The sequence below is a fragment of the Panulirus ornatus genome, chromosome 13, assembly GCF_036320965.1.
Source record: "Panulirus ornatus isolate Po-2019 chromosome 13, ASM3632096v1, whole genome shotgun sequence".
Lineage (NCBI taxonomy): Eukaryota > Metazoa > Arthropoda > Malacostraca > Decapoda > Palinuridae > Panulirus > Panulirus ornatus.
Window position 1 is genome coordinate 4,611,505 of NC_092236.1, and position 21,338 is coordinate 4,632,842.

General features: G+C 44.7%; 1 protein-coding gene across 4 annotated transcripts in view; it reads left to right on the forward strand.

Annotated features, from left to right (window-relative positions):
- The window catches only part of LOC139752684 (uncharacterized), a 201,402-nt gene that overhangs the window by 3,407 nt on the left and 176,657 nt on the right, over positions 1-21,338 (forward strand). Inside the window, exon 1 of one of the 4 annotated variants that reach the window (XM_071668474.1) lies at positions 4,780-4,820. The exons of 1 other annotated variant lie outside the window; for it this stretch is intronic. The gene's annotated coding sequence lies outside the window, so the exon portion shown is untranslated. Of the gene's footprint in view, positions 1-4,779; positions 5,173-21,338 lie in introns of those variants that run through there. 2 more of the 4 variants (XM_071668473.1, XM_071668477.1) reach the window with 2 other exon arrangements.

The window sequence follows — 21,338 nt, forward strand, 5'->3', positions numbered from 1 at the left end:
TGGATTAAACTTAATTAACTTATCTCTAAGGGTTTATCTCCAGCAATGGTTTATTGCGCTCGAAGGCCTACTTTTCCTTTTTTTCTTGACAACCATCGGCCTAAGTTATCATAACTAGAAACTTAAGATGACATACCGAAGAGTCTTAAGTGACGTATTTAAGAGATTAATTTATCGTCATCATGTTCATGAACTTAGCCTACCAAGGAACCTAAGTTATCGATCTCGTGTGTTCATTTTGCTCGAGAGCCGAACTTTGCTAAGTCCGGACCTAAGTTGTCTGAGAGTCCATAACTTGCTTACCGTCACAGATAAGCCTTTTCAATCGTCTAAGTTACAGTTTAAGTTATTACTCTAAAGCGATTAAGTTATCGCTGAAGCTGTGATACTGCAGGGGGAAGATAAGCAGGTTTCACTATGAATAGCTTCGTACTGTGTCGAAAACTTTGAATCAACGAAACTGAGACCTGACGTCATAGCTGGCATTACCTTGCCTCCACTACTTGTGGTTCAGAACCGTCTCGAACAGACCGTGAGAACAACGAACCCTCGAACACTAATCCTTGCTTCAGTATCCGACGTTCAGGCAAGGCACCGGAGCGACCTAAGGCGCTAAACCAACCGAACCTTACCTGAAGCATTTTCTTTCCCCTCCAAGCGACAAAACATTTCCCGTAATAGAGGAAATAATCCGGGATTTTCTTTCCCCAGGACGTGGCTCTTACCTCAGGAGTTACCAGCAGAGGAAAGTTTTGTCGGGAAGGAAAGCAAAAAAAAACAAAGTTTACGTTGATACAGATGACAACAGAAAATCTTTCGTGGAGGAGGTCTTCGGTGCGCGGAGGTGGTCTTCGGTGCGCGGAGGGGGGTCTTCGATGCGCGGAGGAGGTCTTCGGTGCGCGGAGGTCTTCGGTGCGCGGATGGGGGTCTTCGGTGCACGGAGGGGGGGTCTTCGATGCGCGGAGGAGGTCTTCGGTGCACGGAGGAGGGTCTTCGATGCGCGGAGGAGGTCTTCGGTGCGCGGAGGGGGGTCCGGTGCGCGGAGGAGGTCTTCGGTGCACGGAGGAGGGTCTTCGGTGCGCGGAGGGGGTCTTCGGTGCGCGGAAGAGGTCTTCGGAGTGGCAAAGACCAACTGATGATTACGTTGGGGGAGGAGGACAACAATCTTTTTTGTTTTTCTAAAAAAAATATAATTATGGTCATCCAGTGGACAAAAAAGCATCCTCTCATTATAATTAGTTATAAGTAATGAGAGTATTGTAACGTTAGTGTGGTATCTTATGGCCACAAGAAGCCAGGCGGTGTGGCTCAGGGGCTGGAGGAACGAGAGAAAATGTGTGTGTTGGTGGGAGGGTCTGCCCTGTCCTCCTGTGTCTACATGGGATTGTCCTAAGCCGACCACAATATCCTTCCTGGACCTCCGCCTCCACATAACCCTTCCTTCTTGTTGCCTCTCGTCTCGCATTTTCTGCCCGTGTATCCTCGCTTATTCTCTCGCTCCTTCCGTGATTCGTTGTTGTTTCTCTGAATGTTGTAGGTTTTACTTGGGTGTTTTGTCTTTTTATTACATTTATTTCAGACAACGTCTCTTCATCGCTTCCCTCTTTATCACTATCATCTTCTGCATAGGTGATTTTCATCCTTTTATTCCCATTTTTTGTTGTTCTGATTCTACTTAAGCCGTTTTCCTTCACCTACTTAGGGCTATAGGTCCGTCAACTGCCGGGGGTCGTTAAGGCGGTCATCGTCAAGTTACAACCATCAGCCGGGACATTGTTAACACCTTCTTGAGGTGTTAAAGATAATATAAACACCACATACACTCACACGATGTATATGATCCCCCAGCCTTCTGTATACATTTCTTATCATTTTAAATTTGAGGGATTATCGCATTTTCTTCTTCCCACTGAGGCTTATTCCATCTCTCTCTCTCTCTCTCTCTCTCTCTCTCTCTCTCTCTCTCTCTCTCTCTCTCTCTCTCTCTCTCTCTCGTTTCCAGAGTAATTTCCTCCTATCTTTTCAGCATGATGTTGTTTATGTTGCATCAAGTACTTCAGCTTGATGTCAAAGTATAAATTTTCCAATACTTATTTTTTTTTCTTCCCATGTTGTTACCTAGGAAGCTTCATCGCCAGCCTCCTCCACACACACACACACACACACACACACACACACACACACACACACACACACACACTGCCATACTCCGGCATGGCTTGATGCCTGACCTTCTCATCACCCAACTACAGCTTCAAAAAAAAAAGAAAAAAAAAAAATTCATCAAGACTTGACGGTAGTGGATCTCTTACCCATCCTCTTCATCATTATAATCAACATCACCATCACTATCTTCACCATCACTATCTTCACCATCACTATCTTCACCATCACTATCTTCACCATCACTATCTTCACCATCACTATCTTCACCATCACTATCTTCACCATCACTATCTTCACCATCACTATCTTCACCATCACTATCTTCACCATCACTATCTTCACCATCACTATCTTCACCATCACTGTCTTCACCATCACTGTCTTCACCATCACTGTCTTCACCATCACTGTCTTCACCATCACTGTCTTCACCATCACTATCTTCACCATCACTATCTTCACCATCACTATCTTCACCATCACTATCTTCACCATCACTGTCTTCACCATCACTGTCTTCACCATCACTGTCTTCACCATCACTGTCTTCACCATCACTGTCTTCACCATCACTGTCTTCACCATCACTATCTTCACCATCACTATCTTCACCATCACTATCTTCACCATCACTGTCTTCACCATCACTGTCTTCACCATCACTGTCTTCACCATCACTGTCTTCACCATCACTGTCTTCACCATCACTATCTTCACCATCACTATCTTCACCATCACTATCTTCACCATCACTATCTTCACCATCACTGTCTTCACCATCACTATCTTCACCATCACTATCTTCACCATCACTATCTTCACCATCACTGTCTTCACCATCACTATCTTCACCATCACTATCTTCACCATCACTGTCTTCACCATCACTATCTTCACCATCACTATCTTCACCATCACTGTCTTCACCATCACCATCTTCACCACACTGAAAGCTGTAATCACCACCATTATCACCACCAAAAACACCACCAGCACCATTATAAGTATATATATATATATATATATATATATATATATATATATATATATATATATATATATATATATATATATCTTTCTTTCTTTCAAACTATTCGCCATTTCCCACATTAGCGAGGTAGCGTTAAGAGCAGAGGACTGGGCCTTTGAGGGAATACCCTCACCTGGCCCAATTCTCTGTTCCTTCTTTTGGAAAATTAAAAAAAACGAGAGGGGAGGATTTCCAGCCCCCCGTTCTCTCCCCGTTTAGTCGCCTTCTACGACACGCAGGGAATACGTGGGAAGTATTCTTTCTCCCCTATCCCCAGGGAATATATATATATATATATATATATATATATATATATATATATATATATATATATATATATATATATATATATATAAACCCCTCAACAAACGTAACCTCAAACAGTCAAGTGAGCATATTACCACACTTCTGTTCGTCCATCTACCTCAGCTTCGGTTGTACGATGGAACTGGCCATCTGTTTCCCCTCCCAATCGCGTCGTGAGGTCCCATCCTTATCTGTCGTGGTTGACGGGTAGATGACGCCCCCAACATGATCCCTCGTCCTCAGGTGTGGCAACCATTCACAAAAATCGCTCTGTCGCATTCTGAGTCCCGTCGCGAAGTCACTCAATTTCTTTTCCTTTTCCGTCTTTATCTCTCCCATCCTTTCCCTTATCTCGCACCAACTGAACCTTATCTCTCTCTCCCTCTCCTCCCCTTATGTCTTATCGGTCGTTTGATCTTCCTCTGCGGTTTCTGTCTCGTCTATCCATTGATAACTAAACTATGGTCTCGAATCACCGTCCTGGTTCTTGCTGGAAACCCGGGCGGCGACGACACCGCATCCCACCCTCCTCACGATCGACCCTCCTATATCACTTCCCTAAAGTCTTCGCTTGAATACCTTCCTCAGCCACGGTTCAGCAGACATACCACGGTGAGCCAGCGCCTGCCCGCCCGACTATACACTAGCAAATATGAGTAAGAGAGAGAGAGAGAGAGAGAGAGAGAGAGAGAGAGAGAGAGAGAGAGAGAGAGAGAGAGAGAGCAACAGGAGATAGTGCCGCGATAAGCAATAACGTACATCTTGCTCTTAATCTTGAAGGACTTTTTTTTCCTCTCTCTCAGTCTTGGGATTAATAGAAACGGAGACTAAGCGGTCATATGAGCCTCGCCGCGCGCGCGAGGATACTCCGGTTTCCTCCTGTTTTATGGTTCATCGAGAAAAGTCTCGTGATAAGCGATAGAGTGGAAATTTAATGAGTGAGGGGAGAGAAATCAGCTCTCTCACAGGGAGAGAGAGAGAGAGAGAGAGAGAGAGAGAGAGAGAGAGAGAGAGAGAGAGAGAGAGAGAGCGCAAGCGTCAGGGCCCGGTACAATCACCATTCACCCCACGACCACATCCTCAGCCATGTAAACAGAGGGACCATATAAAGTCATACGGCCTACATGACGATCAAATGAGGTCTGGCATCAGTGTAGTGGCCTCAGGGGAGCTTGGCGGCGTGGAGACGAGGAGGAGGAAGAGGAGGAGGAGGAGGAGGGGGGGAAGGTGGAGGACGAGGACGTAGCCTCACAACTCGGCTCACAGCGTCAGTAAGTCCCGGGCCTCGGTCTTGGACGGTCGAGCAAACCCGAGCTCTGTAGGTTGCGTCGGCCCACGGTAGTGGTAGCGGGCGAGAGAGAGAGAGCGAGAGAGGAGGGAGAGAGAGAGAGAGAGCGAGAGAGAAGGGAACAAGGCTTTTCACGACGGCTCACGTGCGTGTGCATATATATGTGTGTATGTGTGTGTCCCACAGCGTGGAGGAGGCTGGACTGTGGACCTGTCAAGCAGTGAATCCCATCAGTGTCTTTTGGATGAGACACACACACACACACGCACACGGGAAGGCCACAGAGGAAGGTGTTGATAATAGGAACTGCTACTGAGAGACAGAGGGACTTGGTGATTCCACTCCAGCCGGAATCATCTAGCTTGTCAGCTCCTGAGGAGAGGTAATGGATGACCCCACCCCCCCATCCTTGTGAATGTAGTTATAGTCTCTAAGTAAGTTTTGGTTACATTGAAAATATTGTTGACGCTCGAAGACACGAGACTCCTGTGTTGAACCTGGAGCAACGCACTCACCACCCAGGAAGATGTTGAATCATACGAACTCTGAAAAGGAAAATAATGTCCAAGAACATCACTTTTCGTTTTTTATTGTCAAGCGTTTATCTTGCTGTGGTGATGACGTAAGAAGCATCTGATAGAAAAAATAAAGATAAAATGTAAAAGATTCTGAATTGGACTCGATCAGATCAGCTCCCCACCACAATGCAACAGTTGACCAAAATACTGATGACTGAACTAAGAAACTGAGAAAAAAGAAAGTTGTGTGGCCAGGGGAGAGCGACACACTCAGAGGTCCTTGGCCACCACATGACAAGGATTCGGTCGCTAAGGAGTTGGTCTCTGCCCTCACGTGAGGTTCGACAGGACCCTCCCCCCACAAGAGCCTCCGTGTCTGTGCATGTCTCCGAGCTGTCGAACCCCCGCCTGGTGCCGACGTTGCCTCTGGAATCGAAATTCATTTTTCCCTTTTCTGTGTAACGGTCCGACAGTGTGGAAAAAAAAGAAGGACTTGAGTTTACGCTTGGAAACGTGACTCTATGTAGTTAAACTGTGTCTGGAGTGGGTTCCTACCACTCCAGGTGTTTCCCCGTGATAAGAGACTCGACGTAAAGTGAACTAGAATATTTAGGTACTTGTTTTGCTCTGTTGTTTATCATTTGTGTTGAGACCGATGACGATTGAGACACGTGATCAGTGGCTGGTTCTGGCGGAGGGAGGTCGTCTCGTGTCGTCCACCTGACGCAGGACGAATCCCAGACGACTTACGGTCCCCCTTCGTAAGCGGCTGTATCGTCCTCGAACCAAATGATGGACTTTGGTGCCGTGGCAACGTACGCGAGATAAGACATCCACAGACCACCGTCATCACGACAGACATCCACAGACCACCGTCATCACGACAGACTTTCTGACTCACTCAGGCGTTAACGTTACCAGCTGATCCCAGAACAGCTTTTTGATGAAGGATATTTGATAATGTATAACCATTTAATAATGTATAACCATTCTCCTTTCAAAAACGGGTACTTAAACACTTTACAAATATTCATTATCTCAGCATACCTTCATTCATTACGTATTGTCAAGTGTAACATGTATCCATAAGCATATATATATATATATATATATATATATATATATATATATATATATATACACTTGTGTGTTGGTTATGCAGTAGGTAGATATCAAAGGCATCCATTGCAATCTCCTCTTTGAAGGCCCCGAAAAAAAGGAGACAAAAGCACCAGTAATGATGGTTGTGTGTGTGTGTGTGTGTGTGTGTGTGAGGCAGCAATGCCCTCACTCCACTGGTGCACCTTCCCTTCTCTCTTACCCTTCCTCATCCCTTCTTTAATTTCACCCCTATTGTGGCCACCACAAAAAAAAAAAAGAATTCAAAACTCTCTCCCCTTCCGTAAAATTACAAAAATATTCCATTGCTCCTCCCCAGCTCTGACATTGTCCCACATGGATTCATAGTTGAGCTAATTGTTCAATAAAATTTACATCTAATCTGGTTGAGCGTATTACAAAATGTTACAGTTAACTCAGCAGCCTTTTATATATTACAAATCAGCTGTTCGCTAATGCTGTGGGTTGATGAGCTGCGCACATGATTACGGTGTAATGAGTTGATTCCTCCACTACGGCCTGCCAAAACAATGCTATGCAACTTTAAATAGAAATTATTCCGAAAAAAAAAACCCTTTAAGGTAAATGACGTCAAAGTAAATCAGTCATTATTTCATCCCTTAAAGTTAAAGTTTTAAACAGACATCAGAAGTCTTCGTATAGGAAGTAGTGTGTTGTAAAAATCCAAATCAATTACATTATATGATTAAACGAAAGAATATAACACTCAGGAATTACCTTGAGAGAACTTGTACTAATCATAACTTTACATTATGTGGTAATTACAGCCTCGCATCGGCTCCGGCCTCAGGTCTGGCTCGTAAGGTAAGTTGCGTGACAGTAAAGAGATTCTCCTTGAGTGAATGGCGAGGGTCAAGTGGAGGCGAGTGTCGCAAGACACACTTAACAGACTTACGGAGGCGGAGTGAGGCACAGCCTTCTTCAAGGCCTCGACGCTTACCCTCGAGGGGAAAAGGGCTTTGTAGCAGGTCTGTCTCTCTGTCTGTCTGTCTGTAGATTCAAGCGTCTGTCCATAGAGGGGAGGTGAGGTGAGGGGGGAGGGTTAACTTGCATGTTAGAAGATGACATCATGTCTGATGATTTGTGAGTGAGAGGACGGAGGACGAAAAGTTATTACATTCGAGTCTTTCGAAGCGCTTCGTGAAGCCGTGCGTGAACCTCACACGCTCAAACTCAACTACGCGCACGTGCGCGAAGGCGTGGTTGCGCATGACTAGCTCCTGGCAGACGGTTGTTGATGAGACCAAAATACTGAATGACCCGCGAGGTCCCAGTCCTTGCAAATAATGGGGTGACAACCAATGGGGCTTTTTGATTCAGACGTACCCATCCGCGAACCTCCCGTTCTTGTAGACTTGAAAAGCCATTCGAATTTACCTCAGCGTTCGTCTCACGTCAGATAACTGCTGGCGCGTAAGGTTTGGCGCCTCAAATTGCTTCTCAATAAGAACGTCCAGGGGGACACGACGTCTAACTGGAACGATAACCAGCCCCGAGGAGGAGGAGGAGGAGGAGGAGGAGAGGAATGAACCGTCACCTGTTGTTAATGAAGCACTTGAACACGACGATGTGACTCTTAATCACGGCGGTTCGAACCTTTAAGAGTTTAGATCAAAGGCTGTGTCGTCACAACCGAGGATCGCTGTAGGACTGTGTTGTTGAAGGGGTTCAAGGTTTTAATCCTTATCTCCTAATCATTCAGTTCCTCATTGGTTCGAAGCGACTCCTCTAGCTCTCTGTCCAAGAGGGGCGAACAATCCGTGAAAAAGGTTCAGTGTTTCAGCGGTGATTCGTCTCTGTCGAGGTAATAAGGGATGGGAAACCTTCATTCAGGCTGCAATTACATGCAAATTCAAATCCTATTATGTTTATTGCGTTGACTCTTTTTCTTACCTTTACGTTGGCATTTGCTATCGTCTTCACCAACAGCCAGATATTCAACACTGTGCCAAATTATCCCTCGTGAGGGAATGGTGGAAATGTATCATAATAGTTATTGTCCTGGTATTGTATTTTACGAATCCCACTATATCGAAATTGTTCGTATATATGACGTCTATAGATAATGATTTACTGTATGTTTATTATAGGTAGCGTTGAGTACTAGAGTTCTTCTGGTCTTCTGGGGTTACGTAGAGTAGAATTAAGGTCTTATAGTCCTAATAGGAACATCGAAATTGTACACAGTATTTGGGGTTTTATTGACAAGTCTTCCCAATTTCTTCTTTCTGGAGGAGAGAGAGAGAGAGAGAGAGAGAGAGAGAGAGAGAGAGAGAGAGAGAGAGAGAGGATTAATGGCATTAGCCGCCTCCCATCTTCTGTTGCTATCATTTTGTAATGTTCTAGCCGGGATGGCTTGTTTGTGTATCTGTCTGTCTGTCTGTATTACGTCTGGTAGCACACGTGTTTGGTTATGGTTCTGGAGGGCGAAGCTCTGTCCGTCCGGTCTAGTCGCCCGAGTTGCATCGTCGAAGACACACTCGGAGAGGGAGGAGAGCGCCACAAAGACGCACTCAAAGGCAGGAGGCACTCAGGAGCGAGACAAGCGCGGGAAAGATTCACGTAAAGAGAGAACTGGGAGAGGGAGGTCCAGGGTATGGCTCCGAGAGGCGCTGAAATGCACAAGGCACTCTCGGAGAGGTTTTGAGGAGGGGCACTCGAGAGAGGCACTCAAGACAGGCACTTAAGAAAGGCACTCACAATGGGCACTCAGGGTCTGAGAGACACACGCAACAGAAGCTCACTTAAAAGGTTATTTCTTGGCTTTGGATAGGAAGATCTGGTTTCGGTGGTTTAGCGCTACCTCGATAAGCAGGAAACTGCGAACAGGAATGGGATATATATATATATATATATATATATATATATATATATATATATATATATATATATATATATATATATATATATATATATACACACACACACACACACCAAGAAAACGTTCCTGAAGCCAGGCACACACTAGGAACCGTACCTTGAGCACACATTAATGAATCACTTCGAAGATACTTGTTCAAAAAAATAATTCTTGAGTTCGACCTGACATGAACTCGGAGCGTTCTGTGAGCGCTCTGTCGTGAGCGCACTCTGTCGACAAAGTGCTCTTTTGAGCTTGAAGACTCTCAGGCGCTTTTTTTTTTTTGAGTAAGTGCGTCTCTTTGAAGTGCGTCTTTTGAGTGTCTCTCCTGGTTTTATGAGACTAAGTGCAACCATGACATGGCCTTTTGAGTGTATAAAGAACCACACATGCACTCCGGAAATGCATTTGAGTCTATATTGGACACTGCGAAAGGATCTTCATCACGTCATATAAGTAACTGCAAATCTTAAGTGTATTTCAGGAATATATCGTTTGTGTGTATTTGTGTCGTCTGCTGGTCTAATGCGTCTGCTGAAAGTATAACAAAAGTGCAACTCCTTTCTCAGATTCGTGGCGTAAATTCTTGAAGTGGGTTGATTGAGTCTGTCTTCTCGATGTGTTACCCCAGAGCAACTTTTTAAGTGCATTTCTTAAGTGTGTCTTTTTATTCACTTTGCTTAAATTGTTTGAAGTGACAGTGTTGAGTGCATTTGCTTACTGCTTTACTACAATGCATCTTTTGATTGTGGCTGTGGAGTGCATAAATGTGAAGTACGACGACTGAATCTATTGAGTGCATGTGTGAAATAGGTTGAAGAGATGCCTTTGTTGAGTATGTCTTCTTTTGACAGCTTCTGGTGAGCGAGTCTTCTCACACTGACTCTGTTTATGAGGGAATCTAAGAGGATGACAAATGCATTTATTAATCCCTTTAGCACGACAGTACGACCCCTGGCCTCGACAGGACTGTACGACCCCTGAGCAGGACAGGGCGACCCTTAGACACGACTGTATAATAACCCATGATGGCCTGGCGCATGACCTAACTCTTAGGGAAAGGTCAGGTCACACATCAGGCCATCATACCTAAGGCTCGTTCCGTCGTGCCCAAGGGTCGTACCCTCGTGTGTAGGGTCGTACCCTCGTTGCACTCAACCTGCGCATGTTTTTTGAGTACTACTGAGGCTGACCAGAGGGATGGGCACTTGTGAGTCGCCATATTGTGAGTGCATATGTTTAGCATACATTTTGATTACATTCATCGAGTACGTTACCTGGCCAGGTAACTTGAGAATGCCACCTGAGTTCATCCCTCAAGTTCTTCGCTTCCAAATTGACTTAAGCGTAGTCGTTATGATTAGCGAGTACGATCCCTGAAGGTATTTCGGTGAGGATTTCAAGTGTATCGAATAAGTGAGTTGGCTGTTCAGATTAGGCGAGTCTGTCGTTTGATCGGCTAAGTATGTTATCTGAGTACTTCACTTAAGTACCACATTTGGATATCATCCATTAAGTGCGTCATTTCGTTCCACTTCCTAAGTACTTCACTTCCATGCACATTAGTGGCTTCTCTGAGTCCATCTGCTCAGTGCGTCGTTTGAACGCATGCACTGAGTGCACTCATTTAGGATATCTCTCATCTGCGTCAAAAGGATACGTCTCTTGAGTGCAAATCAGAACATCTGTTGATCCTATGAGTGCATCCTGAGGGCATCTGAGAATACATATATTGCTATCGGAACCTTTTAAGATCAGTACGTCATTTGAGAACAATTTGTTGTATACATCAATGAAATATATGCATTTAGACATTACAGAAGTAGACTGCAATTACCAGAGTACTTTACTTGGAGTTCGTCAATCTGATCAGTGTATTCAGACCCTCCGTTGATTGCAGTACGATCGTATCTGTCATTTAAGCGCATTCAAAGGAATGCTTCGAGTACCGTCTCAGCTTCATCTGCATTCATCAAATACGTTATCTTAATTGATATGCTGAGTAAATGCTTTGGTACAATATATCTATCTATCTATCTATCTATCTATCTATCTATCTATCTATCTATCTATATATATATATATATATATATATATATATATATTAGTCCTTGATGGTTTCCCTTCCCTGCCGCGTAGGTGTCTCGTAAGATCTCTCGAACTCTCAGAACTGGCGAGAAGACGTTGGGTTTACGTTCCTCTGTGATTGGTCCGTTCCTCGACCGGCATACCTGGTTCTCCCCGGCCGGCACTCACAGGACTCTCCTTGGCCGGCATACCTGGCCCTCCTCATTAGCGTCCGCCCCCTGGACCTCCCCTCCCAACTTCCTACCTGCCTAAGGCCACATACCTGACTTCCTTAAGCCAAATATCGGAATAATCGACCTTGGATACCTGACTGGCTCTGTATTATGACCCTTAAGTATATTTTAAGTAATTTTAAGCGTCTCAAATGTCATCGAGAAAATCGTGTCTCCTCTGCTTCTCAGAACCAATGGCAGTTTACCACCTCTCAACTTCTCAAAGTCCTCGGAAAGTAGTCATCTTCTGCGTCTGGGTCATCTATCGGCAGGTTGTCATATCATTTCTTCGAGAGTCATCAACAAGTTGTCAACTTTCTGCTTCCCAAAGTCATCGTTTACGTCAACTTTCTGCTTCCCAAAGTCATCGTTTACGTCCACTTTCTGCTTCCCAAAGTCATCGTTTACGTCAACTTTCTGCTTCCCAAAGTCATCGTTTACGTCAACTTTCTGCTTCCCAAAGTCATCGTTTACGTCAACTTTCTGCTTCCTAAAACCATCGTTTACGGCCACTCTCTGCTTCTCAGTGTCATCATCCAGATCTCAATAGATTTCCGATTCTCAAAGTCGTCATCACTACATCAACTCCCCCGCGTCTCAAACTCATCCTCCAGTGTCCAAGCTTCCTACGGCGAAATTGAGCATCTCGTGAAGTGATATTATTCACAGTTATAAGTCGTTATAGCAGTCTCTCTGTCTGTCTCTCTCTCTCTCTCTCTCTCTCTCTCTCTCTCTCTCTCTCTCTCTCTCTCTCATACCCCCCGACGGGCGTTCCATGCTAGCTATGCCTCACAGCAAAACCTCATTAATGGTACTCCATCCCTCATTCCCTCTCCTTATCTCTATCTTCTCCCTCACCTTTTTTCTTTTCTCCTCTCTCCCTCCTCCTTCTGTGTCCCTCATCATTTTCTTTCTCTTTATGAGACATCCCTCACAGTCTTGGTCACGGCTTCCGTCTCATGGTTCCATATCTACTCATAATTTGCTGTGAGTGTGTTGTCCGCTGGCAGCACCTCACAATATAGCGAGCGTTCCCACCAGCCTGTATCTCTCTCCTCCAGCAGGTACACCAGCTTTCATATTTCGCTTTATTAACACATTGGCAGCATTTCATGACACACATTCCCTGGCAAATGGAAACAAGGAGCGACACTGTCTGTTTGTCACGCTGACGCCTTGACCTTCGTTACAGGACAAGTGTGAAGAAATTCGTCCATGTATTTCGCATTTATTTATGACGGGGGTTTTGGACACCTTTTAACTCATTTCAGTTTTCGTCTTTCTTTAATTTTTTTGGCATTTACTGTCATTGTGAGTCCCCTGAAGAGGGTTTTGTGCACCGTGTAATGCTAAATATGTCGCCAGGACTTGATAAGGAGCGAGAGTTAGCAGAGGTGAGAGCAGTGAGGGGAGATAGTTAGAAGGATTAGAACAGTCTCATTTCATATCGCTGGGCTGCAACAAGGTATATGAGGGACTTCCAGTCACTGTTCTCACAAGCGGTGGACTTCCAGTATATTCATCAGATCCACCAGAAGGATTGGTTGAACCCCTCTATCTGCACGTGAAGCCAGTACTGGGAAGTCTTAATGCTTTTTCTGCAAGGGAAAAAAATATCGAGAAATTGATAGACATTTGTGGTTTGTTTTCCTTAATAAAGTCGTCGCAGACCAATTGCTTGAACGGCTTCTGGCGCGCACGACAAAGTCACCGTCAACGACCAGAATATTCTTTATTTGCGATTCTCTTTTTTTTTTTCCTTTCTTTTTTTTTTTTACCTTCAATGCAAAGTTCCTCCGCCAAGTGCATCCAACATCGTTAACTTCGCGAAGAGATGGCAGGCGGGAGTTTCCAGCGCTAGGATTTACTTTTCTTTCCAGGGAAATTAGGAGACGCGACACTTGAGAACCGACAGATCAGTTGGGTTCTCAGTTGACTTCCTGTGGGCGGGGTCGTGATGACGTCCTGGGGTGAGGTGGGTGTCAGACAGTGACGGAGGGAGGGAGAGAGGGGGTTGGATGGATGGATGTCTGTCCTCTGGCTTGTCCGTTGCTGCAAGAGGCCAGAGATTCTTGAGCTTCAAACACCCGCCGGTGATCGAAGAGGTTTTGATTACCCGTTTAAGTGTGACTTAACCCATTGATCTCCTCGGCCATCAACACCTGACAACAAAGACGGACATGAATCAGTTTAAAAACTAATAATTAATGTAGAATCAACTTGACAGTAACTTCCAGATCATCTTAATTTTCATTCCTCTCTTGAAAATATTAGCTTTTGGCGCGCTATCGTACACACTGAGAACCAAGTGACGAACGAGAGATGAGGAGGATTGGAAGGCCTGCAGACACAAGGCTGTGTGAGTGAGTCTTCATCTCCTGCTAGTTTCCTCGTGATTCCCATTGCGATGCCCAATACCCCAACACCTCCAGGCGGGTTCCTCTGAGCGAGCCACACGAACTAGCTGGGGCGAAATTGGCAACATATGCGATGATTTGACACGTAGTGGGTTTAATTGGTGTCGAGTGAGGTTCAATAAACCGGGTAGTTCATGATATGTGAAAGGGGTTGCATTGGTGTGTGTGTGTGTGTGTGGCTGCTATTTCCGATTACTATATGTATATTATAGGGAGAGAGTTTAACTGTGGTTTTGCCCCCTCTATTAACCTTGTGTATATATATATATATATATATATATATATATATATATATATATATATATATATATATATATATATATATATATCTCAGGCACCCATTCCTTGACCAGCCTAATAGGGTAAGATGAACAGCTGAGCTGGGTGTGGGCCGACTGACTACCTTTTCCAGGATTCAACTTAGAAAGGGGCGAGCGAGCGTATGTGTGTGCGATATTGTTACTGGGTGAACGGATGGAAAGCGATTATGATCCGGTGAAGAAGTGAAGTATGGTAATAATGGCCCTACAGACGAGATCATGCCTCCTGTATTTAATCATGATATGGTTATGGAACAATGATTAATTACCAACATACAGTTGTTTCCAGGCATATAATCGCTCACCGTCACAGCCAGTCGCTCGTAATAGGGAAACTCCATTTAGCACGTACCTCCAAGCCTGATTCAATCCATTTAAGCGAGACGACACGCCCCTTGAGCACGATGGAACAGCTCTTGGGTACGGCAGTACGACCCTTGTGTGCGATGGCACGGCCTTTGAGCTGATCCTTCAGGTTTTAAGTCCATGCTTACGACAACGTAGCGAAGGGTTGCACCGTCGTGCTCAAGGGTCGTACCGTCATGCTCAAAGGTCGTACCGTCATGCTCAAGGGGCGTACCGTCGTACTCAAAGGTCGTACCGTGGAGCTCAAGGGTCGTACCGTCGAGCTCAAGGGTCGCACCGTCATGCTCGAAGGTCGCACGGTCGTGCTCAAGGGTCGTACCGTCATGCTCAAAGGTCGTACCGTCGTGCTGAAAGGTCGTACCACGGTGATCAACAAGTCAATGACAACAATACAGAATCGGCTTTCCAGAACCTTCGCGAACGTTCCAGACCCGGGAGGATTGCCAAATCATTTTAACCTTCCGACTTTAAATACAGTACCTTCAGAATGCAACACCATTGCCTTGCGTTACCCAGCGGGAGTGTTGCACCGAACTGTAACACTAGCTGATATTCCTCCGAAGCATTCGTGTTGGAACAATGTGTTTCCTCGATGTATTGAACTAAATGAAGGTGTTGCCATACAAGTGTTTTGGCGATATTCTGATAACGAAGTTCGTAGATGAGATTCTAAAAGATTCTGTTTCTCAGAAGTTGAATTCTCAATAAATCGGTGACAAAATCATAATAAGAACGGACCAGGATGGGAAACAAAAGCATGACAAACATTATCTTATTAATATCGATAACTCCAGATGCAGGCTAAAGTCCTGATGGAAATTAGGCCGTTAAATGAAGCACAGCATAAGGCCAAATAGATGGAGTTGGCAGGGAAAGAAGAGGGATGATAATCTGAGAGTTTTAAAAGAGGTAGAAAAAAAGTGCTTTTTGAACTGAAGTAGAAACTGCGCTTTTGAAGTAAAGTAGAAAACGCTTTTTTTTTAAGGCTCTAATCACGTCATATTCTGGATGATTTGCTAGTCTGCAAGACATGGAATGTTGAAGGATTTGTCTTTATGGTGGAAAGAGTCGATTTTTCAGCCTATGTAAGAGTGAGCTGAGTTGTGTGTCCCAGATTATGTCCTTGTCTCAGCTTTCTATTATGGGCGCGGCTAGGGAGAAGAGTAGGCGTGGTTAGACAGAAGAAGGGGTGGGGCTATAGAGAGGAGTGGGTGGGGCTACAGAAAATGTGGGTGCGGCAAAGGAAAATAGGCAACAAGGCTAAGATGAAATGTAGGGCAGGACTAAAGAGGAATGTTCGCCAAAGAGCGAAGTGGGCTGATTAGGGAGGGAAGTGGGTGGAGCTAAAGAGAGAAGTGGGCCGAGTAAAGAGGATAGTGAGGTGTACTGAAGCGGGTAATAGGCAGGTTAGAGAACTAGGTAGGAGGAGAAAGACATACCACTTGTATTTGGAACACTACAAACATCTTGTGTTGCGTAAGCACCGGTGTTGCGTCTGTGATATCATTACTTGCTCTAGATATCCGGGTTGGCGTCATATCCCTCTTGCGTAACACTTCTCCTTGCGACATGTCCTCAACGAACTCTTCTTAGGCTCCACTTCCCTCAAAACATGTATGTTGCTGAATCACTTGTTTTGTTGCAATGACTCCCGTTCGATACCCAATACACCAGTGTATCAGTGTTCGATAACCGATCCTTCTCAAAGAATAGGACGAGTGGTTATGTGTGTGTTTATGTATTTGTGTGCAATCCCATATACATATATGTATATATATATATCATTCGCGTCATGACAGCTTAAGAATGGATGTATGCAAAGTAGGCCATGGTTCCTTTGTTCCTGACGCCTCCTCGCTAAGTTATCGTGTGATAACATATGATATCAAGATTAGCATCAGAACGTAAGAGACCCAGCAGGCTCTGTATTTTGGCCATGAGGAACTCATGTCCACAGGAAATGTGTGATGACTGTGGCAAGATCACATTCCATCCTCCTGGCTTGTGCAAACATATCCCCACGGGACAAAATAAGAGGCAGTTTGTGACAATGAACCAGGGACACATAGCAAGCCTTCTGGATCAAGCGTCTCTGGCAGCCAGACACACTGGCGTCAATAAGCAGAATGTGACAGCAGCAAGACGAGAAGCAGAGATCGTCCTTGTTCAACAGTTGAGCTATTCGTAAAGGGGAGGACTGGTTCCCAGACTGTTATCATCCTTGCTATGTTAGCTAACACAGACGTCTGTTCCTCCCTCCATGAGCCAACACAGACGTCTGTTCCTCCCTCCATGAGCCAACACAGACGTCTGTTCCTCCCTCCATGAGCCGACACAGACGTTTTTCCGCTCCTCCATCTTGGCCTCATTCCTCCCGTGTCGTTCTGTGACCATGGGGTCATCATTCATGAGGGAGGTCGATCACCGACACCCTAAGGTCACCAGCAGACGTCGCTGGTGCTGCAGAGGTCACCAGCGAGACTGGTGCAGGTGTCTGTGGGTGTTGCAGTGAGCCGCATGTGAGGTGTTTGTGAGTGTTGCAGTGAGCTGCTTGTGAGGTGTTTGTAGGTGTTGCAGTGAGCCGCATGTGAGGTGTTTGTGGGTGTTGCAGTGAGCTGCTTGTGAGGTGTTTTTGGGTGTTGCAGTGAGCCGCATGTGAGGTGTTTGTGGGTGTTGCAGTGAGCTGCTTGTGAGATGCTTGTGAGTGTTGCAGTGAGCCGCTTGTGATGCTTGTGAGTGTTGCAGTGAGCCGCTTGTGAGGTGTTTTTGGGTGTTGCAGTGAGCTGCTTGTGAGGTGTTTTTGGGTGTTGCAGTGAGCTGCTCGTGAGATGCTTGTAAGTGTTGCAGTGAGCCGCTTGTGAGGTGTTTGTAGGTGTTGCAGTGAGCTGCTTGTGAGGTGTTTTTGGGTGTTGCAGTGAGCTGCTTGTGAGGTGTTTTTGGGTGTTGCAGTGAGCTGCTCGTGAGATGCTTGTGAGTGTTGCAGTGAGCCGCTTGTGAGGTGTTTGTAGGTGTTGCAGTGAGCTGCTTGTGAGGTGTTTTTGGGTGTTGCAGTGAGCTGCTTGTGAGGTGTTTTTGGGTGTTGCAGTGAGCTGCTTGTGAGGTGTTTGTAGGTGTTGCAGTGAGCTGCTCGTGAGATGCTTGTAAGTGTTGCAGTGAGCTGCTTGTGAGATGCTTGTAAGTGTTGCAGTGAGCCGCTTGTGAGGTGTTTGTAGGTGTTGCAGTGAGCTGCTTGTGAGGTGTTTGTAGGTGTTGCAGTGAGCTGCTCGTGAGATGCTTGTAAGTGTTGCAGTGAGCTGCTTGTGAGGTGTTTGTAGGTGTTGCAGTGAGCTGCTTGTGAGATGCTTGTGAGTGTTGCAGTGAGCTGCTTGTGAGATGCTTGTGAGTGTTGCAGTGAGCTGCTTGTGAGATGCTTGTGAGTGTTGCAGTGAGCTGCTTGCGAGGAACTGCAGTGGTCGTGGAAGATGCACACTGAAACTCCAGCGATGCTGGCGACACTGATAATGACTTCAGGGTTGTGTACGAGGCTGTAATAATTAAAGACAATCGCCTTTAATGACCCCGAGCGGTTAACGCTACCATGTAATTCCCATCTTTTATACCTGCTTGGTGCAGCAATGACTCGCTTTGACTTAATGATGGAGAAAGGAAAGGAATATCTTTGATGATAATTATTCTGATCTTTCTCCATTCCATCTTCTTTTTTTTTTTTCCCGCCTCGTGCACGTGGGTTTTAACGATCACACATGATCATTGTAAGTTGATTTAATCCTTTCCCTGCGGGGTCTCAGCTCGGTATCCATAAGGTAATGAGGCTATTTAACCGTGATGATGATTATGGCCATAGCTCGTCCACCCCGTGTGTCAAGTCTTATTCCAACCAGGGATCTAAGAACGATAAGTTATTTGTGATTTAGTCTCGAGATCACTGGCCGAGGTGGAGCGCACATCCACGGTAAGCAGTGACCCTCCTCCCCTTCCCCCCTCCTCGGAACACGACTGCACGACCCTTCCGTATGAGAGGGGTCAAAGGTCAAACGCCAGGCCATATGCAAATTGACTTCCTCTCAAAAGATTCGAATGAGCGCTATTTCCACTCAGGGAATCTGATCCTTTACTGTGACACGATATATATATATATATATATATATATATATATATATATATATATATATATATATATATATATTATCCCTGGGGATAGGGGAGAAAGAATACTTCCCACGTATTCCCTGCGTGTCGTAGAAGGCGACTAAAAGGGGAGGGAGCGGGGGGCTGGAAATCCTCCCCTCTCATTTTTTTTAATTTTCCAAAAGAAGGAACAGAGAATTGGGCCAGGTGAGGGTATTCCCTCAAAGGCCCAGGCCTCTGTTCTTAACGCTACCTCGCTAATGCGGGAAATGGCGAATAGTTTGAAAAAAAAAAAAAAAAAAAATATATATATATATATATATATATATATATATATATATATATATATATATATATATATATATATATATATAGATAGACAGATAGATAGATAGATAGAGGTATATACTCAACACCTGTAATTTTACGAAAACAGATACAGTGTTCAACCAACTACGAAAGTAATAAGAGATATTTTTCTTTCTCTTTACACTTAAGTTTTGGCTCTTGAGTTCATCATGATAAAGTCTGACGTTTTCTATTATGTGCTAATTTTCATTAGTATCGCCCTAATTTTTTTCTAACACTTGTACGTTTTTACTTATAAAGAACATAAGTTAAGAGGAGTTTAATTAAGCCAAGTTGCGCATCGTTCCAATATTGTTTTCTTTTCTTTCTCTCATTTGGCTTTTGTTACAAAGTTGTTTGACTATTTTTGTTTACGAGTTATTTGACTATTTTTTTTGTAGTTACCGTGTGCAAATTATCATCACAAGATCTTATATACAAACGAAGAATATCTTACAAAATATTAATGATATTCACCGATAGATAAAACAGAGAAGTTTTTCTGTAATGGAAAGCTGAGAAATATTAGCGAAAGTCTAACAAGGAAATAGGTAAAGCTCCTCATTTGCCTAATTAGAGTGCATAAAAATGTCAGATTTTACACGTATAGTGTAATATAATTAGCAAGCACAAATAATTACCTTAACAAAAGTTTACACTGGGGGGAGAAAAGGGGGCTTGTAAAATAGTGTATGTATGAAAATTCACTGTTATGTAATGAAGTAGTAAAATAAGGACGAGTGGACTATATTGATATAGGAAAGGATTCGTAAATCTATAATATATATATATATATATATATATATATATATATATATATATATATATATATATATATATATATATATATATCGTAATGCCGGGAGAATATATGTAAGGATTGCAAAAAGAATTCTATGTGCTTTAATGTATACATACGTGCGTGGAAATTACAAGGATCTACGGTTGCCTAACCTAACCTGCCCTAACCTAACCTAACCTAACCTAACCTAACCTAACCTCACCTAACCTATCTTAACCTAACCTATCTTAACCTAACCTAGCTTAACCCAACCTAGCTTAGCGTAGCCTAGCCTAACCGTATTGGTAATGATAATGATACTGATAATGTAAATTACTTGTGACTCTGAACATTGTGTTGATTGTCTGCCAGTGTTGCAGATGTTTAAGTGGTAGTGTTGCAGATGTTCAAGTGTCAGTGTTGCAGATGTTAGTGGTAGTGTTGCAGATGTTCAAGTGTCAGTGTTGCAGATGTTCAAGTGTCAGTGTTGCAGATGTTAGTGGTAGTGTTGCAGATGTTTAAGTGGTAGTGTTGCAGATGTTCAAGTGTCAGTGTTGCAGATGTTTAAGTGGTAGTGTTGCAGATGTTCAAGTGTCAGTGTTGCAGATGTTCAAGTGTCAGTGTTACAAATGTTCAGATTACTATCACAGCTGTTGCTTAGCTGACTATATTTGCATGTTGCTATTCAGGCAATGTTGCAGGTGTTTAGGCGAATCACCGTTGGAGTGGGCGGGCCAGGAGGTAAGTGGGCGTAAACAATCAGGAGAGGGGAGACCAAAGAGGGTAATAGGCGGGAATAAGCGGAAAGTGGGCGTGAATAACGAGGGAAATGGGCGGAGCCAAAGCAGCGGGTAGGATTAAGAGGATGGAATGGAAAAAACTAATGGGCGGGACTAATAGGAAGGTGGGCGTGGTCAAGGAGACCAGAAGATCCTGAAGAGAAGATTAGGGCAGGATCAGAAAGCATAGTGGGCGTGGCCAGCCCATTGGGGCTAAGAATCTGAGTGGGTAGTGGGCAGGGCTAGAGACATCTATGGGCGGAGCCACAGACATTAGTGGGTGAGGCTACACAGACAAGAATAAAAGGAGACACGGACGATAGTGGGCGGGGCTTCGGAGACAAGGCTGGGCGGAGCTAGAAGGGGTAGTGGGAGGGGTTAAGTGCAAGAGTACGCAGAACGACGGAGGGCAGTGGGCGGGGCTAAGGACACGAATAGACACATCCACAAAGGGAGGAAGTGGGTGGGGCGAAACACAAGGGTGGGCGGAGCCACGGAGGGCAGTGGGCGGGGTTAAAGACAAGAATGGGCGGAGAGACACGAGGCAATGGGCGGGTGTTGGCCGTGGTCTGGGCGGGCAGGCACGAGAGA